Genomic DNA, 27970 nt, shown 5'->3' on the forward strand with positions numbered 1-27970 from the left:
CTTCTTCTGCCCTCTGGTCTTCTTCTTGCCTTACCCTTGTCACTGCATCGCTATTCACAACGATGATGATTCACGACGACACCTTGCGTTTGACCTTTTATTCTTGTTTCCTTTTGATGCTTGGCACCTCACCACACAAACATAACTCATTTCACCCCATCTGAGGTAAAAAACACGGAAGTACTCGCCTGAGAAGCGGGCATTTCCACCCAGGCGCTTACATGCTACATCCAGCCGAGGTTTCCATTTTGCTTTTCTTGGAACCCCGTAGGAAGCGCCGCTGTCGAGTGAGAAACTCTGTTCGCCGCGTTACTCTATGCGCTCAAGAAGCTCTTCGGGAGTGCTTACTACGCCTTCTTTAACAAAGGGCAGCGTGAAAGACTCTCGGTCTTAAAATGCGAGAGGCGATGCTTCGTCGTCGACAGCTATGCAAGGGCGTTGAACCGTTGGGGCGATAACCTAAAGCAACAGAATGTCGCCTTTTATCTCCCGGACGTGGCCAAAACATGGTATTTAAAGAGTGAAGTTTACATACGTTGACTGGACCGGATTCACTACTCAGCTGTACCTTATTTTGGGCTCCTCTGCTGTCCGTTCCAATGGCGTGACGGAAAAACCCCGGTCCGCCTGCAACATCCGCACGAAACGTATACTTCATGTATACGCTGAAGATGTCCCTGCGCTGTGCAGGCACGTTGACAAGGACATGTCCGAGGCTGACCGACCGACCGGTCGTGTCACAATCTAAAAGGGACTAGCAGTCACTGCGCTCGCCCTGCACAATCCTGCCGCCGTTTCGGCTGTGTCCGCCTCTTCCGTCTGTGCGCCTTCAGCAAGAAACACAAGCTCATCAGCTTGGAGATAAAGGCCTTTCGCGCGCTTATACCGGCGATGATCAGAGTACAGCTTAACAGCCACGCCGCGTCATGTGCGCCAAGCTCTTCCTACACCGCTGCTATGCCAGGTCTACGAGAAATAACCAAAGAGCTCTCATCTATGATTAATCAGGCATCTGCCGACCATGTTGCTCCTTTGGCCGCGCCGTCCTTCTCCGAAGTTGCTGCACGACCACCCGTTCCGCTGGCACCGGTTAGTTCTCAGCATTTCAGGTTCCCTTCTGTTCCTGTGCCACGACCTTACTACCCAACGGGGCAACCGCCTCGTCCAGAGTCTCCGGCTAATCGACCCGTGTGTTTTTATTGCCGTAGGCGCAAGCAGGATGAACTACGCGGCTATGACATCTACGAGCGCGACGAAATGAGCCCCAGTTCCAGCTACCGAGAACGAGCCTACCAATCTCCAACACGTCGTTTTTAAGCTCCGGCTGGATCTGCGGACGTTCCGTAAAATACTCACGAATCGCCGATATTCGTCCCCACTCCGTCGTTCTGCTTCACCCCTACGCACCGTTGCGCACGATGATAACCACTACTCGGAAAATTACGCCATGCGGTTTTTGTACCACGAGATTAGGACGGGAAAAATTCCTCCAGAGCATCCGTCGAACTCATTGTGAGTCAGTTGAGGGTATTTTTGTGGAAGCACTGGTGGACACTGCGGCAACTATCACGGATATTTGTGCTGATTTGCGTACGCAAATCAGCAAATTTGCGTACGCAAATACGCAAGGTGAAGACTTTTTACGAGGGTTGTTTATTGCATCACCTCGCCACCCAGCGGCCGTGGTATGGCGCTAACAAGCCGTCTGTTCAACCGTGTGCACAGCGTTCGCGTTTGTGTTGAGGGAGTTTGTCGACACACCCAGTGTGCTGCACTCTCTCCGTGCCCTTATACGTCCTTATGCTCGGCTGGGACTTCCTGTCTTCGACGGCAGCGATTATTTGTTTCCTCTCGCCCGCTATCAGCCTAACGGACACAGAACATTCTGTGCTCCCTGAAACAAGTGTCCTTTCTCGGGTGTTGACTGACGACCTCCGCGCCGCGAGCACATCCTTCCGGATTCTTTTGGAACAGTAGTTCACGGCGACGTGCTAACCGTTCCCTCTGGTCGTCTATTCTTAACGCAAAGCTTTCCATGTCTCTTTGATGGCGTCTCTAGTCCGCCTCAAAACCAACTGCAGAAATGCCAACACCCAACTGTGAAGCGTACTCTCCCTGAAATGTATACTCTGTCACAGGTGAAGCCTGCTTTAGGTTTTCGTTTTTACAAAGCGAAGCTTTCAAAAGAGGAATCCGTTAGTAGAAAGCTTGGCGTTCAGTCATCGCCGTCGTTAGACGTAAGGGTGCATCATTTTTTTCGAGACATCACAGTTTCTGCCTGCTTCATCCGGTTTTCAAGTTTGTTTATTTGAGCATGCCTACTATAGAGAAATGCAGGGAAACGGAGACAAAACCTTGTCGTGCGACAGCTTGACGAGGTCCCCGTACCCATGGCATACTGAAATGGCAGAAAATTTGTGTACATATGAAAAATACTCTAATACATTACACACACATTTTTTTTCTGAGTAACACGAAGCTAATTGCATAATACGAACCTAAGGGGAAAATGCTTATGAAACATACAACTGTTTTATCTCCTAGGTAACAGAAATCCATACATGTTATTTACACAATGAAAACGACGCGTATAAAATCATACAGACGATTACATCTTCAGTACCAAAGGGGGCTGGGGCCTCTGTCAGGCTTTGTTTTGTAGCTTTTAGTCCAAGCCTGCCTCCTCGTACTTCTGAGGAAATAAAAAATCTTTGAAATCTCTGAAATTTTGAATTATTACGAATAATGACACTGACGAAAACAAAATAAAACATGCAAATGTACGTTGCTACGGTACATCAGTCAATTACAAAGGAATTCACAACTTGTCATATGAAGAAAAACATTATAATATCTAAATGATAATGCCACACTAACACTGTACACCGTAGCAACAATATCATATTGCACAAAGAATTCAACTCGAAAAAAAAACACTCCTAAATTTTCATGCGGACACACAACTATGATGACGAGTACCCGGAGTTTGAGTACTGCATTTCAATCTACTCATGTAGCCTTCATAACTACAAGTGCCACAAAATTATTGATGAGGCATCTGTAATCATAATTTTAGGGCTGCTGTACTAAGGTTCGAGATTTTTATATTTTTTGTGTATATTTATTAATAAACCTGGTCATACATACGGTTTTCAACCCTGCTTAACCCTTGGTTTGTTCTAGCAAAAGGAATAAAGCACTCTGCCTGGCTGCGGAAAGTGCATAGAGTCGCTGGAGCTGCTTCTAGGTCACAAAAAGACAGAAATGCCTCGTTATTATTTTTGATGTTGAATTTATACACCACAATAAGCCTGCAGTTATATAAGTGCAGCAATGGCAATATCTTGTTAGTTACGAAAAGGTTATGTAACGGTGCATCCTTTAGCGGCATTCCTCGCCCACTTGGCGTGGCTAGCCGCATGACTTCTTCTCTTTTTTTTTTTTTTTTTGCTCCTGCAGCCAAAATCAAGAAAACAGGGTAACGCTCTTTTAACAACGGAACTGTTGCACGACCCGTAAGTTCGGGTTTGCAGGGAAAAAAATACCAGAAAATGCGGAGTGCTCGTGAGCGCGTGCCTCGCGGCGACCGCCGAGCGCCCTCGGTACGTGCAGTGGCTATAGTAATAATAATAAAAAAAACTCCAGATCCGTCGTCAAGCTCTGCCGCGCATGTCAACAAACAAAACAACTCCAGCGCTGATGCTAAAGTTGAAAAATTGGGCCCATCTCCCCACGAGGGGGGACTCGAGTAAATTCGTCGCGTAGGGGGTGGGTGTATTGTGTTAACGTTAGTGTTTGGGGGGTGGTGGTGGGGTGGTAGTGAATGTGTTAACTATTATTGCTTATTACTGTTAATTATTATTATTTCTTTCATATATTAATTATTACTTTCGTGATTTTGCGACTCGAGTCCCCCCTCGTGGAGAGATGGGCCCAATTTTTCTTTTTTTTTTTTTGTGACGCAAGAAGTGAAGGCAAGGGGTAGGTTGTTGTAAGTCGTTATTTTATTTATTTGTTCCTGTTGTCCTTGTATTGACGCTGAGAACGACGGCTTCGTGGTCGCTAAAGTGTACTGTTAAGGGGTCTTTAAGCAGTGGTCGTGCGTTGCAGCAACTGGTGAAGACGAGATCGATGCGACTGCTGCCGTGTATCAGCACCTTCTTGACGTAGTTTGAATGAGTCAAGGATATAAGGCGCGTTCGTACCCTTTGATTCTGTGTCGCTTTTGTGGCGCAGTGGGAAGAGCACCATGTACCTCGCGTTCCGCCCACAGGGTCGTGGGATCGAAACCAGGTGCCGATAAGTATTATTTTTTTTATATAGTGTAGGGAGAGGGGTGCGGAGCTGTTGTTGAGAGCGAGGAGGGTAGCGTGATGCGGGAGAGGAGGAGTGGGGGAGAGGGCGCACCTGCGCTCTGAGCTGTTGCGGACGGACGGCGGACGCTACATGTTAGTTAAAGAAATGCTCTGCATTTAAGAGACGCCCTGCTTGAAAGAGGTCACGCGGCCGCCGCATTCTCTAGAAACCCTTATGGGTAACTGGAGACATGGCTACGAGTGTGCCACTCCTTCCCGAGACGACTTGCAGATCCCCTCCCCGCTGCCTCGAGCCGACGGTGAAGAGCTGGAGGATGTCTACGGTGCTGAAGATGACTTTGCATCCACCACTCGCCGGGATGGGGACGACGACCTCTTCCATGCTTATGATGACGATTACTACCACCGCAACTATGGAAATAAACAATGATACTGAAACTTGAATATGCGGCCCGCAATGATCACCTACCATAGCTCCGCCATTCAAGTCTTGTGTGTGAGAGCACGCTTCCCTGAATTTTTCTTCTTGTTTGCCTTGCATGAAGCTTCTAAATAATGCCTGACTCTAAATAATCCTTTGGTTCCTTACATCATAATTCAACAACTGAAAATATTGATTGATTGATTCTGGGGTTTACGCGCCGACGCAACGCAGGCGATGAGGCGCGCCGTAGTGGAGGGCTCCGGATTAATTTTGACCACCTGGGGATCTTTATCGTGCGCCGAAATCTCGTACACACGGGCGTTTTTGCTTTTCGCCTCCATCAGAAAAGCGGCCGCCGCGGCCGGGAATCGAACCCGCGACCTCGTGCTCAGCAGCGCAACGCCTTAGCCACTGAGCCACCGCGGCGGGTAACAACTGAAAATAATGTTTACGGTATAACTGTTGCATTTTTGCAACCGCAGGCAACTTTTCAGCCTGTCAAGGAGCCATGCCAAGGCTGTACAGCTGCGACGTTCCTACCGGGTACATGACGGAGCGCTCACTGATGCGCGGTTCGCCTAGACACTGGCGCCAGATTTCCCTGAAACTCTGTGGGTGCGCTGGTCACCGCGAATGCCGCAGTCACCAATGCGTCCGAAGAGCACGTCAGCACGCACCAGCAAAATTGCCCCAAAACGTACCCGTGACGACCGGGACACGCAGCTGCGAAAGAAGTGTCTCGCATAACAGGAACGTCTGCACTGGCCGCGAAATGTTGCGCAGACCGCGAATTCAACTCGGCATGCTGGATCGAAGACGTGAGTCAAGGCAACAACACACGGCGGCAAGGAAAGACTACGAGGGTCGCCGGAACGGGGCCACAAGCGACGGGCGAACAAAATTCGTGCGCGCCTCCGTTTAACGACGACGGTAGTTGAACGCGAAGCGTTTTCGTGACGGATTCATTGGTTGGCCATTCCCACACTGCGAGTATGCGCTACTCTGGAGGCAGAATACGTACAGCAACTCTCTGGTGCGGCTTTGGGATGTGCGGCGCGAATCGGTACTTGCTGCTTGGCGTTCGCTTTGACCGTGTCGAAATGAAGCAGTCGGATAGACGCGAGGAACCCAGGTTCGAATCTGGCCACGGGAACCGTTTTTTTTTTCTTTCACCTTACCCCCGATCATTCTTCGCTGATGATGATGATTTCTATTGGTTTCCCCTTTGTATCGGGGTGATGACATGTCATCTGACCAAAAAGGACTAATATACCTATGTTTTATACTTTTGGTTCAATACTAGCGCTGCTTAGGGCAGGCACAAAAAGCTTATTAGGCACAAAATACTTTTTTTTTCCTGTTACAGGTGGTAACTGTCCTAGGCAATATTCCCCTCTCTGCTTTTCGTCCACCAGCATTCTAATCTTCTTTTCGTCCCCTCGACAGCCTTGAAGTTAACTTCCTCTGTGATACCCTTAAATCCTAGGGCTTCTGAAAGCCCAATATTCCCTTCATGTAGATTTGGATGGATACCCTCACATTCTAACACGATGTGCCGCATAGTTTCTGTTTCTTTTCCGCAGACCACGCCATCTCCAGAGAAATTTGGCTTCCCTGCAGGGCGTATTGGCGTACGACGGCATCGGTGGGGGCACTGAAGCTTCGCATAAAAATGTCACACGAACTTTCGTCTCAACTCAATTTTGTCATGACGCCCGTGCAATCATTTCAAACGGTGCTACTTGAACTGAATTGTGAAGTTCAGAACAGCGGTATTAATGACGATGTGAACATGACTGAAAGCTTCGCTTTACGTCGATCCCAGATATGCGTGCGATCTGCCGTTTTGTTATTTTCATCGCTTTTGTAATGCAAATCAACGTTCCGTTTAATCTTAGGAATAAGTTTGCGCGAAAGATGAGGACGAAGAGAAGGAAGGACGAGACGAGCTATCGAATGCGAGGTGAGCTTCGCCGAGCTGCGCTGCGATCAGCTGAGCTGCGATCAGGACTTTCGCCTACGGAACTACGTGTGCGGTGCCAGGTCCCCGAAACAATAGAACATTTTTTTCTCGACTGCCGCAGTTTCTCAACAGCTAGACAACTGCTTTTGAAAGGCCCAATTGAGCGTTTGGGTTTGACTTTTTCGATTCCACTTATATCATCTATCGGCGCATCAAATTTGGGACTTCCAAAATGGGATATGTATATTATTGCATTCAAAATTTTGTTTCTGCTTCGGGTCGTTTGAATTGCTGAAGGGTGCTAATTAATGGGTAATTCGGGTTTTATTCATAACTAAGTTTCCTTTTACAGCCTCTTTCGGGAAATAATTTAGTATTTTGAAGTCCCCACCTAGTTAACAACCAATTTAGCCCTCGCCAATCCCCCCTTGTGGGTGCGTGCCAAAATCTTTGAGGACATCATCATCATCATCATCGAACTATCGCTTCCATGGCTATCTGCGTCGCCACAACATGTTCTGCCGCCGGGCGCAAGGCGCCGTGACTGTCGATTCTGTACGGAGGTACTGACAGCGGAACGCTTCGCCCAGTGGTATAAAAGTACGGGTATGCCGCCGAATGTGAAAGCCTCAAACTAAACTGTCACATCGCTTTTTTTACAGCGAAGTTGTTAACCGCTCATTGGTCGGAAAATTTGGTGTCGTAAATAAAAAACCCAGGCAGTGTTCAGCAGTTCTCGTCCAAGACGCCGAGCGCATGCGTGAGGCTAATCAGGCGTGCAGCATAGAGCTCAGTATTCATGTAAAGAAAAACCACGAAACAAGCATCAAAACCGCGTGATGGATGATAAGGCGCCGGTGTACAATGGGATGTGTGCTGGTAAAGATTGTGTTTGCAGCTGCTCTCAAAAGGGGAGGCGGGTTGACGTGGTTAGCGCATGCGTCAGGCTCGGCAGGACCCAGCATTTGCTGCTAGAGAAGCCGAGTGCAAGCGACGAGCCCGCCGAGACAATGAAGAGCATTTCATATCCTCCCCCGTCAGCGTGTGTAGCGGTTTGCAGCAGCTTCCCTGGGCATCCACTTTCGCGGGGCGGGATGGCGTCCTTTTTTGGGGGGGCGAAGCACCGTGAGGCCGAGGCTTGTCCGGCTTCCGTGCTCACGGCACAGCACCGTGTAAATCGAAACATCTGTGAACAAAAGGTTCACAAAAGGTTAAAAAGAACAAAATAAAATGTTCACAAAAGGTTAAAGAAAGAGAGAGAGAGACAGAGAGAGATAGAGAGGGAGAGAGAGAGACAGAGAGAGAGAGAGAGACAGAGAGAGAGAGAGAGACAGAGAGAGATAGAGAGGGAGAGAGAGAGACAGAGAGAGAGATCCTGGAAAGCCGTGCTGCGCATGCACGAGGAGCATTGGATTGGATTGGATTGGAAATAGTTTTAGCAGCAGTCAACACTCTCACGGGTGATTTACGGTAAGAACAATCCCCAGTGCTTCGCCCACTAGTCATGATTCACTTCGTGGAGATGCGGGATTTTTTTAATTTTTCTCTCGTTGATAATCACGTCACTGGAAAGCTTACCACAAGAAATGTGGGTGTTCGCAGCAGGGCGCGCGGTTCTTTGTAATGCAGAGTCATGTGCAGTCTTGGTCAAAAGTTTCCAGGCCGCCGCGACCGCACGGGGAGCTACAGCGGCTGTGCAACAATCAACGCACTTGCCGGTACGAAGAAAAACGGAGGAGGATAGAGCAGCGAAAGTGTGAGGGGAAAGGCGGTATTTCGAGGCGTCGCGAGACGCTCCCAGGCGGCGACGCGCTCCGAGATGACCGAGAGAACGAGGAGGCCACCGAAGATGAGCCCGCAGGAAAGCGGTGGATGAAAGCATGGCGAAAGTGGGAGGGTGAGGTCATAATGCCGACGCCGCGCGTGACACGTGTGTGAAAACCGCGCCTTGGCGTCTAGTGGCGACTTCGAGAAAGGAGACGCAAAACCAGACATCCGTGAAAGCAATTGCGTCTAGTTCTTTCAAGTTTACAGAAAGCTCAGAAGCCTAGCACGCGCTACGCGCTGCTCATCCAAACCACGGATATTTACTCGGGAGATTGAAATACAATTTACAACATGATAGGCAGCGGCAACGCGCTGCGGCATAACGGCAGAGTTCGCTGATCACGCGATCACTGCCTGATACGCAGCAGTATGCGCCGTGACCGAAGACTACAGTTCTCGTTGCGCACAAATTTCGCATTAGGGAGTATCATTATCGTCAGGACTTTTACTTCTTTGTTTTCACACATACAGTCAAACCTCGATATATCGAGCACGGGTATATCGAATTATTGCCTATATCGAACACTTTCTATATCCTGCGGAAAATCACATGCATTTTTAAGTTTTTATTTCGAACTTGTACGGACATGAAATGGTTATATCGAACTCCGCCACCCCAGACTGCCCAGACCGCTTGCGCTCTGTTGACAAGCGGCGAGCTATCCCGCAGTACTCTCGAGGATAGCGGTGGCGCGATGGGCGTTTTCGACTGCTGCACATCGGTTGCCCCGAAGCAGAATTGGACGGTCAAAAGAAGAATGCGAGCTTGAAGAAACCTGGCGACAGCTGGAGCGCTTTGTTGGTGCTGAGCCACGAAGCATGTGCACTGGGGACTTTGTTGGCGGTCACGACAGCACCGGAACGACGGCGGAGTTGACGGATGTGGAGATCCTAGCGGAGGTTACTACTAAGCGCACAAACGAAGACGCTGCCGAGGTTGTACCCGCAAGCGCTGATAGTGCCCCGCTCCCGACTTCGACCGAGGCATCAGCGGTTTCGGCCCTACCGCACCGCTACTGCAGCGCTATAGAAGGCACCGGCCTATCGCTTGTGGAACGTTTGGGACTACGTTGAGGAAGTCGTGTATAACACGCCAGGCTACCCTGCTGCAGTACTTTAAGCCAAATGAATAAATTCTTTGAAGCACCAAGTGAGTATTTACTGCACAATTCATTCATTTATTGATTTCTACCAGTTTATGACGCGCTTTTACGTGGTTTTATATATCGAATTTTGGTTATATCGAACTATTTCACGGGCACTGCGCTGTTCGATATATCGAGGTTTCACTGTATCTATGCTTTGAGAGTGGGGGAGGAGGATATTGGTTCTACGAAATGGTCGGCATTTGCTGTGTGGGAGTGGCGTCTCTATTTGTCTAGTCCTGAGCGCTGTTTTTTTTTTTTTTTAATAGGTTTGTAGCACCTTTGCACCGGAGAGAAATTGCAGGGAATAAGTGTGCAACATTGTCGGGAGTTCAGCGCTTTATTGAGTGTGTTTGGCAGTCTACGGTTCTGTCTTCCCGTTGGTTCGGAGTTTCGTTTTTTTCGGAGTTTCGTTCGGAGTTTTCGGAGTTTCGCTCGGAGTTTTGTTCCGAGTTTGGTCTTTTCGTTTCGGTGTTTCGTTAGTTCGTTTTCAGTTTCGTCATTGTTGTATGTTTTTCGTTTAATTTCATTCATGAATCACGTGAGGGTGCCTGACTAGGTAGCGCTTTGCGATTTCGGTACTTCAGTTTAAATGTTTTATTTGTTACATTTTTGTTTTTCTTTTCGCTCATCACGGAAGGGCGCCTTTGTTTCTTTTTTTTTATATTCTTTTCTTCTGTTTCGGTTTCTTTTTGCAGGTAATCGCGTCGGCGTGGTGGATTAGGTTGCTTTGCGACTTATTTTATTTCTGGTATTTTATTGTTCACATACTTTTAGCTTGCTACCATGACGATTGCCAGATTTGGATTGGATATAAAAATATTTGAGCTAATGGTAAGCAAATTTGGCGACTTTTATTGTTGTTTCGTAATTTTTGTTTTTCCCCCTATGACCTAATACTATGATCTGCACCTACACTGTTTCGACGATTAACTATCTTAACTTTAGCAACTCCGCATTTGGTTGAAGTTGGCGTTTAGGTCTCGGGAAAGAATGCTTATGCATCAAAATATTCCTCACACAGGGCTACACGCGGTATTGCTAATCGAACGTTGCGCTTACACGCTTAATCCTGCCCTAATAAGGTCCGCTGAAGTGGACGCAGAACGAGCGAATGTGTAGTAACTGCAAGAAAGTGGCGGCGCACACATTAACATTACAGCCTAACGTAGCAACAAGCCACCAAGCAAATGTTTGCTCATCGCGGCACTTCAAAGCATGACTTTCTGGTCCTTTGCAGGCACTCGATGGTCCTCTTGATGTCACGCGTAATGAACGTTCGTTAGAGGTTAACCGGTGGTCGCGTCCTAGCGTCGCACGTTATCTCAAGCCTCCAGGAAGCCTGGAAGGCGATCAGACATGTACATACGTTTGAATAGTGCGCCAGCTAAAATTGTTCATACACACTGGGGTTTTTTTGCGCAGAGGCGGTGTCGCATCCAATGATGTTTATCCGAGGAGCGACTATTGCTATTTGAAAACTTGTGACGATAGTCTTTCTTGGGCTACTCAAACCCAGAAATTTTGGTCTGTCTGTCTGTCTGTCTGCCTGTCTGTCTGTCTGTCTGTCTGTGACTCGATTCAGCTAGCCGACCAAAGTGATACAAGGTCTGCGCAATAGTCTTATATACTAGCAGCCAAATCTAAACGTCTAAGTCCGATGTAATTTTCACACTTGTCAACATTATTGAACAAGAACAAGTAATTACGCAAATATAAGGCAGCAAATTAAACGTAAGTGATATTTTCAGGGTTCTTTTATAAAAAAAAATCATAGATGCTTGATTTTTCCGAATGAAATACTACATTCACTGAAGAAAAAAATTCACTCCGCTGTCGCCTGCTGTCGCCCGCGCCACTGCAGCTTCTGGCGGCGTTTTAAGAAATTAAGCGGCAAAAGTTACGAAAAGGTTCCACTAGAACGGTTCCATGGGCTGCTTGGAACGCACGTGGAGTAGAGAAACGCGGTTCTATGGTGGTGGTAACACGCATTTATTTTATGTACAAGGGATACAAAGACGCCATGTTACGCTTTAGCGAATTTTGGTGTCTAGGGGAAAGGGATTAGGTAATGGGAGTTGGGGAAAAAGTATGATACATCCAATGGTACATCCAATTGGGTGTGGAATTAAAGGAAATGGTGAAGGCCAGAGTTCTCGACGAAGTTTGGTAGAGCGGCGAGCAGGCGCCGTTCTTCGCTCTGATTGGAACGGCTTGGATAAAGTCAATCATTAAGGCTCGGTGGGATTGCCAATCATACGGTTTTGAAGGCTTGTTGTCGACAGTCGGCAAAGCGAGGACAGTCCCACGGGATGTGTGCAATGTCATTAAACGTTGAAGAAGGGCGCCTCGATTCAAGCGCGTCTCCGCCATACGGCAGCGCTGGCATCGAGGCACCCGCCTTGGAAGAGTGGAACGCGGTAAATTTAAATAGACTTGAGCTTGAAAGCAGCGTAACGGAAGAGGAACAGCATGAGAGAGGAGCGGGAAAGCCAAGGGAGGGTTTTACCTGGCCAATGTCGACAAAGACTATCGTCTTTTCTCGATATTTGGAGCGAAAGGAGCAAATACGCGGCGAATTTTTTTGTTGTTGTTGTTTCGCTGCTCCTCGTGGTTATTAGCGCTCAGCATTGTAGCATCAGGGTCGCCAAGAGGCGCTTGCACGTGGAGCCCATGAAACCGGAAAGCATGGCTGAGCGTAACAGCAGTCTTCCGCGCGGGAAATTGGACACCGATATCCGCGCTCGACCGAGTTGTTGATCGAGTTTAGAGGCGTCACCTGGGTTTTGAGGCTTACATTCGTTTTAGGGCCCATTTAGTTGGCGGCTTGGTATCGCTCAGCTGACCTGCAAAAAGCCAGTGATCACAGAAAGAAAAATAAAAAAAGGAACTCTGCTTCACCGGAAGTGTGACTCTTGGAGCAAAAATGCGGAAACTGTATGAATGAAATTGACTCGGAGACGCGGCCCTTCTAGAGCACGCCCCCATCCCGATCAGACGAAAGGTGTGCCCGCGCTCTCTTCTGGCGTGGTCGTCCGCTCCGGCAAGCTGGCTCACGCTGTGCCCGCGGGGGCGCCATCACGCAGCAGCAGCCTGGGCGTGCCTCGTGTCCGAGCACTCGCTGCCACCACGCCGCAGGAGCTTCGTCTCACCTCTTTTGCGTCTCTCGCGTGCGTTATCTTCGCGCCGCTTCCGCCCTCGTCTCTCAAGGTTCACGCGCAAATCACAATCAGCCTGGATCGATTTTCTTTTGCGCTTCCATGTTTGTGGTGGCTTTTTTATTTTCCAACAACGCACTTGAAGCTCCCTCAAGTTTTCTGGAGGAAGTGTTCGGAATTACTGGGTGACCAATAAGGGGGCACAGTCGGAAGCGTGCGCGATTCGATTCAGGAGTAAAAACAGAGCAGTAGGCGGAATTCAGCTCTTGGGGGACAATGTCTTCAGAAATGAAGACACTGTTCTCATCAGGTGACGATGCTGGCTGAGGAGTAATAGGTTAAGGGCTCTCCAAAATTACTTTGCGAGAGAGTGAGTGCCTGGCAATGTTAGCCGAGCTAAGATGTTTATCTTGCTACACCAGATGAACGTGATGGCGATGATGGCGAGAAGGGTAGTGACTTTGGTGAGTGCGCATGCGTTCAGTTATTTACATGGTCTGGCCAAGACCTGTGCTCAACAGGCAAGCAATCAGAGTTTTTGTCGCACTTCAAGCGCGCTTCGGAAAAGAGCAGGAACCTAACACGTCCCGCAGTTGTGTACCACGGAAAGCGGCCTACCCGAAGAAGCTGCCGGGTACGCTTATTGTGCAGTCGGTCGCGCACATCACGGACAACGTGCATCGCTTACGTCGTACATCGCACAGGGGACAGGGTTGTCGAAGTGGTCATGGTTTAACTTGAAGCGGAAGCCGCATTTGGTGTAGTGTTGCTTCTTCCCACTTGGAGAGTCCAGCTGGCATCTCGAATTCGCCGTGTGGCTCAAAAGAATAATAGGGGTGCGTAATGTTGGGATGCGTCAGTCGGGGGGCGGAATTTTGGGTTTTGTTTGCATCAGAAAGGCCCAATTCTCGTTCATTTCACTAGTGACGCAGTCGCATTTGCGAGGCCTCTGACCCCCTGAGTGCTCAGAAACGGACGCCCCGCCTGGCTGTGCTGCATCACGTGCGGGTCGTTCGCTTTAGGGAATGCAGCATTGGAACGAAGGCGCTGTAGAAATTTGTAGTAAAGAAGCGTGCGCATCAGGTGGCGGCGTAATAGAAAACTGGAGGATTTGAATTCTTGCAGTTAACAATCATGATTTCTAATCAAGAGGGAACGGCCACACAAAGAAACCTGAGCAGCTCTGAGAAAGCCCCCACCGCGTTTGTCAACGATCTCGCCGAAATATGCAGACGTCACGAGAAGCCCTAAAGCTTTCTGTCTTACACACTGAACAGCCGGAATATACACACCTTTAATCACCCGTGTGAATCACTGATCTGCGGTTCCACAAGACGGAATTATTGGTCACGACATGTCCACCAAGTGGATCAGCACTATGGCAACAGAGAGCCCGTCGCAGTATTTTAGGTCTCCTCAACCGGAAATTGGAAATAGGGAGCGAATCGCTGCGTTCACGAACGGAACACACAGACAGATACGACGTTTGCGGGAGGGCGTCCAATTTTTTGCCGCGCTCCCAATGCGAGAGGCAATTTCTGGGGAGCAGGTGAATAAACTGGGCAACTGGCAGTCCCAGAGGTACATGGTAGACTCAGATGGTGGACTGAGTCCCAGAGGTAGACTATGGCATGGTCGCAGGGGAAATGCTTTTCCTGTACGGCTTCAAGCAGTATACATCCAGGCAGGATCGTCGGAGCCTTTTGCGAGTCTATGATGAAGCCTTGGAAGCATGTTGGCGTTGCACGTCGTGTGTACCCTACTTCGCCAAAGAAGAGAGCTATTTTCTTTCCCACGTGTCACGCATTGGCGATGGCGCGATTGTTAGGCTAAAGAGACGGGCCTACGTACTCGTCAGGGTCTTAGCAAGACAAAGAGAGGTAACTTATTTGGTGGGGTAGTGGCTGGAGGAGAATCGAAGCCCTGGTGGTGGCGGCTGGCGAGGGGCTGAAGGACCTCCCCCTCCTCGACGTCTCCTGCTTGAGTTAGTTTGGCGGTCCAAATCACCGTACCGAAACGCGCAAAAGAAAATGAAGTAGTTGCAAGGTCGGTTTGAAAACTGAACACAGGGAAGCGCGACTTTTGCAACGGCCGTACTATATATCTAGGTGACTTGGTTTTAGCTGTAGCTGTATGCTACCCGACGAGAGAACCTGGAACAGCCCCCAGGTTCTCTCCCCACACAACATTTGCTGTGTGGGGAAATTCTTTGTCGGCCCGGAGAAGGAATAGTTAGGCCTGGTTAGATATTTTAGTCGTCATATCCCAGGTAAGCCCCCTAGTCTTGCTTGCTGCAATGAACACCAGGTTCGAGTAGACGTTTGGGGAGCGGGAAAAAAAGTAAGCTGTTCGAGCCCTATTTTTGAGGTATCCCAATATTGCTGGAGTCATTTTTTCTCGACACTGACGCACGAGAGTTTCTTCTTGGGGCTATCGTCTGTCAAAAGACAAGGGGAGTTAACAAGCAGTTGCATTTAGTAGCCTCCAGCTGAATGAGGTATAGCAAAACTGCCACGCAACGGAAAAATAATCCATTGCCGGGGATTGGGTGATGCGTCATTCCCGCTGTTACTAAGGCGGCTGCAATTTTATGGTTGCGACCGAGTGCCCACTGCTCAGGTTCGTCGTGAACACTGTCAGCCCAATCTCTGTTGGCTGGGTGGGTCCTTGGAATTTACAAGGTTTGGATTCCATGATTGAGCGCTGGAAAATTACGTGCCAATGCCACCGCTCACAGTCGCGTAGCTGCCTCATATAGGTGGAGCTCTAGCGTTTCTTTCTGTCATCTTTACAAAAACAAACTATCCTGCACTGGAACGGATCCAAAGTTCAAACACACAACGAGGAAAGTCGGCAGTGAAGCTCAGACTCGAAAGCCACTCTTCTAACGCAACTTGTGTGCCCGCGAAGGTTGGCGCGGTGCAGTTTGAAGGCATGCACTTTCGCTCGGATTGGATTGGATTGGAATAAAGATTATTTGTGCCCCCTGAGCAAGTCATTTTATAGAGGCGGCGTTTAGCATCAGGAGAAAGGAAGCAATTCATAGGCACTGTCAAGTTCACACCGTCACGCACGCATCATGATAGTTTGGAGGGTTTGACGAGTCAAGTCAAGGGTTTGACGGACGCCCATCTGGTCGGGAGGGTACATTTGAGTGATAACGAGGGCACCGACCAAGTTATGAAAAAGAAAACTTAAAAGAAGTTTCGGCTCCCGCACGGGAGCCTTGTTGCCGGGCACCCACCGGTTTCATTAAAGGGTACAGGCGCCCCTGGTTGAGTGCGGACCCTTGAAAGGGGAATACACGCCTGGAAAGCTGCCTTTACCCTTGCGAGGGGCCTCTGACCCTTGCCCATCTGGCGGGGCCCCTGGTCATCATGCCGCGTTACCACATTTCCGGGGGTTAAAAAGACTGGGGGCATGTCCTGCAACAGGCGGTTAGAAGTTGAGCGTCTACCGTGGCTGTGGAAGGCACCATGTGCATTCGTGTGCCTTGGTGGCGCCGGGCACCTACCGGTAAAATAGGTAAAAGTGACTCTCCGGCCTGCCGCTCGGCCCTTGTGTGTTTGTGTGTGTGTGTGTGTGTGTGTGTGTGTGTGTGTGTGTCTGTGTGTGTGTGTGTGTGTGTGTGTGTGTGTGTGCGTGCGTGCGTGTGCGTGTGCGTGTGCGTGTGCGTGTGCGTGCGTGTGCGTGTGTGTGTGCGTGTGTGTGTGTGTGTGTGTGTGTGCGTGTGTGTGTGTGTGTGTGCGTGTGTGTGCGTGTGCGTGTGTGTGTGAACAAGGCTCCCGCGCGGGAGCCGAAACGTCTTTTAAGTTTTTCTTTTTCATTACTTGGTCGGTGCCCTATTTCTCTCTCAAATAGTTTGGAGAAGACCAATAGTCTGAGCTTGGTAAAAACGCGACAGTTGCAACAAAGTTGGGATCAGTTTAGAAGTTCGTGGTGGTAATTTACTAGCGTCGTGGATCCTAACGTAGCTCGAGCGGCACGTTGTATTTCTATGCGGGGAACCTTTCTCTTGAAGCGAAGCTTTCTACGTCTCTTGTCCGAGTTTTCAGGGTGCTGCTGCTGGCGTCCTTGCCTGGTGCGCCGCTGGGATTTATCTTGCACCAAATAACGCTGACCTCCGTGCGCCATACCCGCGGGGCCCGGAATGCGGCTCGCGGGGCACCCGGGGGAGGTGCACCACCTAACGCTGGCTTCGTCGTACCGCCGGACGGGTGAAGGGAAGTGACCTGCAGAGCCGCCCGGGGAAAACACAGTTACTGCGGGTACCATGTTATCTGCAGTTGGAGCAGGTGGCATCTACGCCGTAGTGATTGAGACGTTGAAAGTCTCTCGTCACGTATGGTATTTCTCGGAGCCGTCACCAATGCTCACGGTTCTGCAACAGATATCAGCAACTACGCCACGCCCGATACCACTCTAAAAAAATGCCACAGGCAAGTTCATTGGAACCCACTTGACGAAAACTTCGCGTTATCGATTCCAACCTGTGCGTGGGATCCACCACATTTTTTTTTTCATCGGCTTTTAAGCAGCTGTTTTCTTGGGTCTTGCCTATTGCACTTTAGCTTGGAAATTTGACGTTTCCACGTGGGATGCTATAAATGCGTTATTGCAGAGGTGTACGCCAGAGTGTACGCCTCGCCAGTACCACGGCATATCCGCCATCGAGCACAGGTGTGAAGAACACATTTCCTTAATTAAAATCCCTCCACTCCGGATGCGGCCGTCGTGTCCACTCCGCAATATAGGAAGGTATATGTACGCGTGGTTTCTGGCCTTTTCTAAGGCCCCGGAGGTGGAAGGAACATCCGTCATGGCTTCGCCCCAACTCTAACCAGACACACCCACGGGCTATTGATCAAACGTGGCTTTACTAACATATCTGGAGAAGCCCACGCTATGCACACGTGCCATCGTTTCGTAGTTTCTTCTTGCTCTGAAGAGACAACTTTGGGACACTCCCAAGAAGGAACATGTTCTCTCACATTCGTCTATATGTATGCGTCAAGAACTGTCGTTGTAGAGCGGGTCACCGTTAGGGTGATAGTCTGCGCTTGTATTTTTTGTTCAGCTACTATTTGATGTGTAATTAGATTTCTTTTTTGTCTAGAAACGACAGCGTAAGAGACGCCGGCCCCTCATTGACATCCGGACGGAGGCTGGAAGACGGTTGCGATTAAGGAGCGCGGTATCTTCTTTTCTCCGTGACGCGATTCCTCCCGTGGCTGCACGCGTATGTCGTAAGATGGGCGGAACAAAACAAACGTCTTGTCAGAGGCGCATTGTGTGTCATTGCCTCGGTGGCCATGAAGCGGCGGCAGCCGTCCCCGTTCGCGACGCGGTGGTGTTCTAATGGCGCGTGTCGCCCCCCTGCGGCTGCCGGCCTCTCCTACTCCCGGCATCGACGGCGCACGTCACCGCTTGGGAGCAGGCATTTTGCAATTTCTCTCGCGGTTTGTTCTTCGAGAGGGGCGCCTTCCTTGGGCGGCCGTGAAGAGAAGCGTGCGAAGACACCGTCCCGAATGCGCGCACAAGAAAGCGACGGCGCTGCGCCCACTCGGACCCCCGCTACGAGCGACGTATGGAAATTGCGCCGCCCGCCGCGTAGTGCATTCCATGGCCTCTGGCGTGTGCGTTCGAGAGGACCGCGAATGTCCACACAGCGTTGCGCAAGGGCTTGCAGCTGAGCTATTCGATCGCCCGAAACCGTTACTGAATTTCCTTCACGAGCCAAGGCAGCGCTCTTTTAGACGCCTACCAGAGGCGTTAGCGTCTGGCGCAGGGTAAGTCGTCAGAGTTTCTGTATAGGTCGATGCCACGGAGCAGCTGACCTCGCACTAAGATTCAGCCGGAGAAAAGTGTTCGACAGCATCGCAAAGGCTTCAGTCGCGATTGCATGTTATGCAAGGAACACGAGCTACAAAGAACGTTGAGACGCTTATAAGCGCTTCACTTCCAAAAAAGTGAACTATTTCACTGTTTCATCATCAGCAGCAGCAGCCTATCTACGTCCACTGCAGGGCAAACGGCTCTCCCATGGATCTCCAATTATCCCGGTCCTGTGCTAACTGCGATCAATTTATTCCCGCAAACTTCTTGATCTCATCTGCCCACCTAACTTTCTGCCGCCCCCTGCCAGGCTTGCCTTCGTTAGGGATCCCCTGTTTTCCTTAAAGACCAACTGCACTCAAATTTTCGTTTGTCCAAATTTGACCCAAATAAGTAGTCTACGCTCTTAAAATCGCCATGGCGAAATCCCAAGCCACGTAAGCACACAGCGCGCTAGGTACCGTCGTTCAAAGTAGCTCCGTGCAGATGACGTTTGCACCTGGCGGACAGTCGCCGAAACAAGTTCCGAGCGGCCTAGGACGGAGGTTGGGGAACCTGTCCCATGGAGCTCGCGCTACTCCGGTGACTTCCACGGCGCTCCGCCGAGTTCGCCCGGTGTTTCTCTGCTACACCACCGCGCTGTGCCGACGTCGCCATCACATGTTTCAAACTAACCGCACAAGTAGCAATATCCGCCTTTTTTTCAGTGCAATAAAAGAAATTAGAAGCCTACAAACTATTCACGCGCTTGCGAACGTTCTGGAGCTTACAAAACTCTTTTTACTTGAAAATATTATTTTTACTGAAAAAAATAACGCGACACCCACACTTTCCTTACATTTGTCTTTCATATTGCATCTATCACAGAAAAAAAGAATGTTTCATAAATTATTGGCTACTTGCAATCCCGCGTCCAGTATTTGCCATATTTGGGCTGTCGCAACGCCACCTCGATCCCTTAGACCTATTTAGAAGTTTCTCGACCTAACTGGAGTTGTTGAACACGCAGGTATAAACATTTGCGCGACTTTTGCCTCCCTTGCTAAGTGAACCAGAAACCGCCTTGCTCGTAGTAACAAATACATACGCACAAATGTCGGCCGTGGTCTTAGCAAAGTGCGAAAGCAACCAAAACTTGTCCTCTCATAAACAATAAACTTGATTTTTTTTTCAACTCCCAAATGAAGTATTGACTTTTCTAGAGAGCAAGATTTAGGTTACTTGAAAGCTAAATGTTTTCAACAGCACATGTCTCTTGTGAAAGTAGAGAAGAGCGGTAGATAGGTAACGTTTTTCGTGTTTTAGGGCATAATTTAGCTGTGGAAGCTCGCTTATAGTTTTAGATCCCTTTTGTAATTCCATTCTCGATGTGCAGCGAGGCGTAAAATACAGGGCTAATATTTACGAAGCTGTTGGCATGTAATTTATAATAAAAATTAGCAGTGGCTTAGCTCGGCTATGCCAGGATATGCGTAGCGTGACCTAAGGTTCAGCTGGTTATTCTTAGGTTTCCTGGTTGTCTAGGATTAGCTGATTATCATGCTTACTGCTGCCAAAACCATTTCCAATCCAATCCAATCCAGTCCAGTCCAGTTACTGCTCCTCGGGCATGCGCAGCTCGGCTCTCCAGAAGCCACGCGAGACAGCTATCAAGCGGCTCCGGCTCCGCGTCAGACTTGGCTACTGCGCAACGGAGGCGCACAGCTGTGCACGCACCGGTGCAGTGCGTCTACCGTGTATATGACGTCACTCTTCTGGAATGCGCAGACCGGCGACTGTGCAGACCCAATTCTCTACCCACCCGTACTCCAATTGGATTTTATTTCCAATCCAATCCAATAAAATCCAATTTAATCCAATCCAATCCAATGCTCCTCGCGTTTGCGCAGCACGGCCCTTTAAGGTCCACGCGAAACTTTTCAACCTCGGCCAGTGTAGCTTACGCTGCAAAATGGTGATTGATATCCGCAAGAATGGGGTTTATTCCCTTCAAGGAGAGCGATGTGACAGCCGAGGTGCCGGCTAACCAAAGCTGCTTTCCGATATCTTACCAGCAAATATCTCTGAAAATTAGAGCCCGCTTTTTAACTCGCTATGCCAAGGATTGCTACAACGGCAATTATTCTGATGGAAAAAGGAACAGTCGTTCGGTCTACTTCATTTCGATTAATAGCAACGCGATGTCGGCATTGCGCCCAAAGCCATTATCCTGGGCAAGCATTAGTAGGAGTTCTTCTGTGGAAATAACAGTGCAAAATGCGACGCTACTACGGCCATTTGAAGGCGGCTCTGAGCGGCCGCCGTTTCTAGCGCAGCCGCTTCCGTTCCATCACATACGTCACAGACGCCGGTAATGGCCGCCTTTTCTATTCAGTTTCGGTTTCGAAAACGCCAATGTCGTGAGCCGTTTGCGTCGCTCGCGCTCAAGTTTGAAACGTAGTATTTTGCATTTCGCAGTCTTTTTTTATGTGTACTATTAGGTGGCATTATTTTTACGCTTCGAAAATTTGAGTGCAGTTGGCCTTTAATGACTTCGAATTACATGGCCTGCCCACATTTATTTCTTCTTCTTACTTTCTACTGATACGTCCTTAACACGCGTTTGTTCTCTGACCCTCTCCTTTTGTCCCTTAACGCTACAGCTATCATCTTCTGTTGCATTGCTCGCTGAGTCGTTCTCAGTTTAAGTTTAGTGAGCCCTCTTAGTGAGCCTCCAAGTTTCTGCCCCATAGGTGAGTACCGGTAAGATGCACTTTCTTCTTCGGGCACAATGGCAGGCTGTTTACTCCAATACAAAAAAGGAACCCGTATCGTGCGTCGTGCGCATGCCCCAGTTTCAATTAGCACTTACAGGTGGTCACGGCGAGGGCTGCTGCGATCACCGGTACGCCGGTCACCACGCCCCCCTAAGGGGCCTTTAAAGGCTCAATAAAATGTTTGTCCTCCTACAGGTGCCGTACGTCACTAGCGTGGTTGCGCGCGCGCATAGGTGAAACTGGCCATTTAATTAGCTCAGAGGGTCAAAGGTCTTGGTCGAACGCACGTGAAATAGCAATTGAATTAACTCATTTTAACGACGTAACTGAGATGCACTGTTGATGCAAACAGCCCGCGTTGATCCGTCGGTCTTGTAGTAGCTTCGGTGACCGGCTAGCGTCTACGACTTTGAAAAAAAAAAATTCCTTCGTCCCCACAGCCTTCTCTACCTCCTTTTTCCAGAACAGTGGGGTAGCAGGCGGTCTGACCAGCTCGCGGCTGAGGACCAGGAATAGTGCCCAGTTGATAGTGCCCGAGCAGCAGCCGTCGCCCGCGGCCAGCTCGAATGAGAACATGGCACCCAGTTTTTTCCTTTTATATCAGCTCCAATAAACGTTTTTCTCCTCTTTCTTCTCCACCTACAAACTAATCAGCCATGGAGAAGTGCTGTCAACTAGCTGTGCGAAAGATGGCAGTTTTCGCAACGAACCAATGAAAACGTGCTTCCGAAGATGAAAGCACGAAGTGCTTGAACTGGCTGAGCCGCAGTGCGCAGCCCCCTTTCGCCATCAACAGACCCGTCTATATATTTATTTATTTATTTGCAATACCCTCAGGGCCAAAAGGAATTACAGAGGTTACCAAATAAAACACAAAAGTTTTACAAAATGCAGCGGCAAGTTTTACATCGAGTAGAAGTTCTAAATTATACAATTTTAGCTACCAGGCTTTATAGCAAACAAAAGCGCGGAAATTGTGAAATGAAATTAAGACAGAGAAAAGAGAAACGAGAAGAAAATGAAATAATGTGCAGGAAGAATACAATCTCAGGTAATACAATACTTTGGTGACTTAAATTATCCCTAATTAGCTAACGCACTTTTGAAATGCAGGTAATTTTCAATGATTGCCGCTGATGCTGGAAGGCAGTTCCAGTCCTCACAAGTGAGGCAGGCGTATGAAAGACTGAGAGAAAGTGGGGGTCCTGCAAAAAGGCAAGCCGACCTTTTGGGAATGATTCAAGCGAGATGAGATATAATTAGGAGGCAAGATAAGTCCGTCCCGCAGCGATGGGTGGTGAAAAAGCTTATAAAGCAAGCTTAGAAAAAAACGCTTTACGGCGGGATGAAATGGAAGGCAAATTAAATGGAAGGCTGTATTTCATGGCTGTTATGCTTGCTGTCGGGTTGTAATTGCAAAGTGTGTGCAGGCTGCTGCCGTATTCTCGTCCCACGGAATCCAGCACGAATGATCTTGTTTCAGGTACTATAGTAAAACGCTCCATGCGAATGTGAGGGACAGCCAGTACTCATTTCACGCTCACACCAGGCCCCGGTGGGTCCGAAGCAGCCTTTTGGCCCTTGTCAGCTGCGGGCAGAACACCCTGGGAGGTATTTAGGGTTTCGTGTCGAACAAGACAGAAGGCACCGACCAAGGAAAAAAAGACTGAAAAATTTAGAAGACGTTTCGGCTACCGCACGGGAGCATTGTTCGCAATGACTTCATTGCAGAGGAAAACGACCTTAAAGGGGCACTGACACAAAATTTTGAAGGCGAGATAACTTCGGAGATAGATTGGTGGGAACACATATACATCATCTGCAAAATATCAGCGGTGAATACAGCCTAGAACATATTTAAAATCAATTTTGAAGTGTGCGAAACTCAACCGAGCGGCCAGCAGCGGACCACGCGCAAGTGTAAATAAACAACATCCAAACACGTCACGAGTTTGTGTTTGCCGCTTCCGCACTGCCGGCTCGCCGCTCCAATCGGAGGGCCGGAGGGTGGAGCTTCTGCTCTCGAGAACGAACGACCCGATCGTTGGCGGCGGAGGCGCCGTGATTTCGTCAGCTCATCGGGCAGCTGGCCGCGACCAAAGTTCTACAGCGATTCCAGGCACTCTGTTTCTATTACTGTTTATTACCATTGGATGCGGAAACGCGCCGGAGGCACGAAAAGCCCACTGAGCAAGCCGCACGGTCGCTGTGCAGGCGGCGGCCACGGCCGCGAAGTGGCCCACGCCGGCGCAGGTAGCTCGAGTGATAGCTTGTTACCGCTGCACGAAATTGTCCCCAAGTCCCGACCATAGTGGCTTACATGAGAAAGGAGTTAATGATGCCATGGCGGGTTGCATTAAAAATTGTCATCTTCACCGCTTACGAGAGCGGCACTCGAATATCCGCCGCCGTGCTAAGCCGAACACATCTATAGGCGGACCTGTAGGCAGACCGGCCGGCTGCTCCCAGCGCGCGTCTTGCCACCCACCGTCTCGAGCGTCGCGCGTCGCTCGTTAGCCGCGGTAGCATTTGCACTCGCAGCGCCTGCGTCACATCCACGGTCGCTTTTTAATTAGGCGCCTCACGAGATCAGTACGTGGGGGCATTCGCAGAAACTGCCGTCGATGCGGATTCGACAGTGCTACGGTGGCTCTGCTCTGTAACTGTGATATCCCTCCGACGGTCACGTGGTCAGCTTTGTTCACACAAAATCCACAAAATCCATCGTTTCGCGGCACTCGCTGAAACCGAAACTGCGACTGGCCGCATTGAAAATGCCTCTAATTAAACAACCGTCGCACGCTGAAGCAAATGAGGTTTCTACAGGTTATAAGTAGGTCACTAGCTACTTATCGCAACAAAAAAAACAAGATGCAAAATTTTTGTGTCAGTGCCCCTTGAAGGAGCCATGAAGACAAAATACAAGTTGGGTTTATTTGAAAGACTGCTTAGTCCTGATAACAATGATCCCAATATCATCGCAATCTTCGAAAAAATAACGGAGATATTAAGGAAAACGTTTGAAGCAGTCGCGACCCCCTAGCCAATTTCCCGCAACTTATTTATGACGTCACGGAACCTTGTTTGTGCGATTGGCGGCCGTCTAACTGACCTGTCGCGACGGCACATGACTGGACGTCTGTAATCCGGCCTCTAGTTTCATTTGACCGCATCACTTGAACGTTAACGTGCAGTTAAGGCACTGAAAATTATGTTTTATTGTGGGCCCGTATGACGTCATTCTTGCTCATAACACGTCACTGTGGCGCAAAATTTGAAAGTTTTTAAATACTTCTTGCTTTTTTTTCGTTAAAAAACATATTTTGCGGCTCTAATGGAGCTGAGTGACATACTGAATCCTAGTTCTTTCAAATTAAACGAAGTTGTATTTTCTCTTCATGGCTCCTTTAAGTAGGTCAGCGTGCGTACACGGGGTGCAGGGTTCCGCTGTTGCGATTAAGCGCGTGAGGCATGGTCTGAATTATTAGCGTTTCCAGATTTAATTGTGCGCCAGAATTCTTCTTCGTGGCGATGATGCGTGCGTTTCCCCAGTCCACCTCGTGACTCGCCAGCTCTGCATGTTCGGCGAGGACATTTGATGACGCTTACTTCCTTCGTACATCATAACAGTGCTGCTTCAGGCACTGTCCTAAGCATGCAGCCTGTTTCGCATGGGCACACAAAGTTGCACTTTGCATGCACAGGGAACCTGGTACTACTACTACTCCGGGAAAGGTTGTTTTTTTGTTTTTTTTTTTGAAAGCTTATCATTTACGTGGATCAGTGTGTGTGGCAGCTTGTGCTATGGCACGTGGGTCACGCGCACATCACAGCCACGCAGAGTTAACACGATCCAGAGTTTCACTTGTGCCAGGGACGAAAGGAATGGCAGCCCATTTCCTTTTCCGGCAATGGGCGCAGTCTACAAAGCCATCCTTCTTTCCGCGATTGGTACCAAGGCGTCAGGGTAGCCATCTTGACGTATTTTAGATACAGAGCATCTGATTCACTCGCCTTGTCCCTCCGGCGTCGTCGTCGTCGTCGTCGGTGATGATGATGATGATGATTTCTATTGGTTTCCCCTTTGTATCGGGGTGATGACATGTCATCTGACCAAAAAGGACTAATATACCTATGTTTTACACTTTTGGTTCAATACTAGCGCTGCTTAGGGCAAGCAGAAAAAGCTTATTAGGCACAAAATACTTTTTTTTTCCTGTTACAGGTGGTAACTGTCCTAGGCAATATTCCCCTCTCTGCTTTTCGTCCACCAGCATTCTAATCTTCTTTTCGTCCCCTCAACAGCCTTGAAGTTAACTTCCTCTGTGATACCCTTAAATCCTAGGGCTTCTGAAAGCCCAATATTCCCTTCATGTAGATTTGGATGGATACCCTCACATTCTAACACGATGTGCCGCATAGTTTCTGTTTCTTTTCCGCAGACCACGCATACCCCATCATTTTGTGAATACTTCCCCACAAAACTCTTAGTTCGCAGGCAACCTGCTCTAGCCTCAAAAAGCAAAGCACTGCCCTGGGAATTATCGTACAAATTTTCCTTTCTAATGTTCATCTTCTCAGCCCTGTACATCTCTAACGACGTTTTAGCTTCCATTTTTTCCTTCCATTTATTCGTTTCAATCTGCCTTGAAACGAATAAATGGACGTTGTCAATCGGCGTTGTCCACCCCTCCCCCATTCTCCTCGCTGCGCCAGCTGCGCTCTCCGCCGCTCACCCCCTCTCCTCTCCGATAGCGAACACTCTCTCGCAAGGGGCATTGGATTGGATTGGCTTAACTTAGCTTGGCTTGGCTTGGCTTGGCTTGGATTGAATTGGATTGGATTAAAGTGCATTGTGTTGGATTGTGTTGCGTCATAGCCGCGGCACGTTGCGTCATAGCCACGGCAGACGCGCTGGGGTCGGCGCATGTGCAGTACTCTCTCTTCCGCGGTTTCCTCTCCTTCGGGCGCGCTGCGCATATAACCGGTGTGCCGTTCTCCGGCGAAGCAACATCCACGCTTGGCTCAAACACCTAGAGTCCACGCCGCTTTACAAGTACGCCAACGTCGTCATCGACTGGGACCGGCTTACGCAGTCCCCTCGACGTTATGCGCGCTATAAAACGCGGTCCCTTCGCCGCTCCGCCTATGCGTCGCATCTACACAGGGGTTCCCGCGAGGGGAGGTGGGAGTTTTTTACCAAGTTTAAGTGGACAGGACAGAGGGAAAAAGCTGCGTGCACAGCTCGACGCCCCCCCCGGCCCTTTCACTGCAAGGCGGCAGCTTGGGCAAGCGACATTGCAAGCATATATTTGCTGAAATTTTTATTATTTATTTTCATTTAGTAATTCTGCTAACCCCAATGAAAGGGGTTGTGGCAGAGTGGTCAATACATAGATACATGTGTACATGTGAAATGCGAATACAAAAGTGATACGCATGCATCACAAGCATAGATGAATCACAAGCAATTATAAGCACACATGTAATTCGTGTGTACAAAAAAAAACGATAGCCACGAGCAGTAGAGCAGAAAAGCCTTTCTCGAGGAAGGAAAAAAAAGCAATAGAAGAGCTCTCAAATTGCATCACAAAATAGACACGGTGGCTTGGAATGCAGCCCAGATACATCAACGAGCACTGTGGGGCTCTAACTCTAAATAAACAAATGTGTACCAACGGATCGAAATTTATACAGAGGGTAAACCACTCAAACATATGTGGCAATTCGGTGATGCGTCCGAAACGCACGAAGCTGTGGTCGTTTCTACTTATTTTTTTAAAGGTACGTAGACATGACAGCAGCTTTGGCCAATATTCATATTAAGAAAGCGATTTGAGGCAGCTCTCGGCGTGCTATTGTAGTAAATAAAATCTCCACCAAACTTTGCGCAGTCCAAATTACCATACGTTTTTGGGTACGCAGGGATCCTCCAGGGCTCATTTCGTCTGCTACTACAGACAGGACGGCTGTTACAGAGAGCCGCTAAATCTTCAGGTTTGAGATGTTTTTCACGGTTTCCTATGATACCTCTCAATTATTCTAAGATTACAAATGGGATATTTTGACACACCCGCATTTACAAAATAGCTCAGGTGTATGATCTAAGTATGTTTTGTTATATATTGTCCGTTCACAATGCGTCTGACTTCATTGAAAAGGTACGTCACTTGAAATTCGATGTCTGTGACGTCATGGTCTCCTTCGACGTAATTTCCTTGTTGACATGCCTGCCCACTGACTGAGCCGTGAAGGTGTGCCAAGATACTGTTAGCCTGAAACATTCACTGCCCTAGAGGTGCCCGATTGAATTGCCAGACCTGGCAAACCTTTCAAAGCTCTGTCTAACGAATACTTATCTGACGGTTGAATAAGAGCACTATCACCAAGGTCGTGGCACAGCGATGGGTAAGTGTGTGTTTGTCACGGTGCGAACCTGACTGGAACGCCGCCTCCTTTGTCCAGTCGCCTAGGAGATTATATGGACGACTGTTTCTGCGTCATTCGTAAGGGCCCTAGTTTTCCACGCGGTGAGATGTTTGAGGG

General features: G+C 49.0%; 1 protein-coding gene and 1 pseudogene across 1 annotated transcript in view; both read left to right on the forward strand.

Annotated features, from left to right (window-relative positions):
- Positions 1–27970, forward strand: part of LOC144142020 (uncharacterized) — a 96413-nt gene that overhangs the window by 59732 nt on the left and 8711 nt on the right. The gene's annotated exons all lie outside the window — the stretch shown is intronic.
- On the forward strand, positions 11089–11220 carry LOC144143628 (U4 spliceosomal RNA; annotated as a pseudogene).

Source organism: Haemaphysalis longicornis, unplaced genomic scaffold, assembly GCF_048455015.1.
Source record: "Haemaphysalis longicornis isolate Haplotype H1 unplaced genomic scaffold, Haemaphysalis longicornis Haplotype H1 scaffold_6, whole genome shotgun sequence".
NCBI lineage: Eukaryota > Metazoa > Arthropoda > Arachnida > Ixodida > Ixodidae > Haemaphysalis > Haemaphysalis longicornis.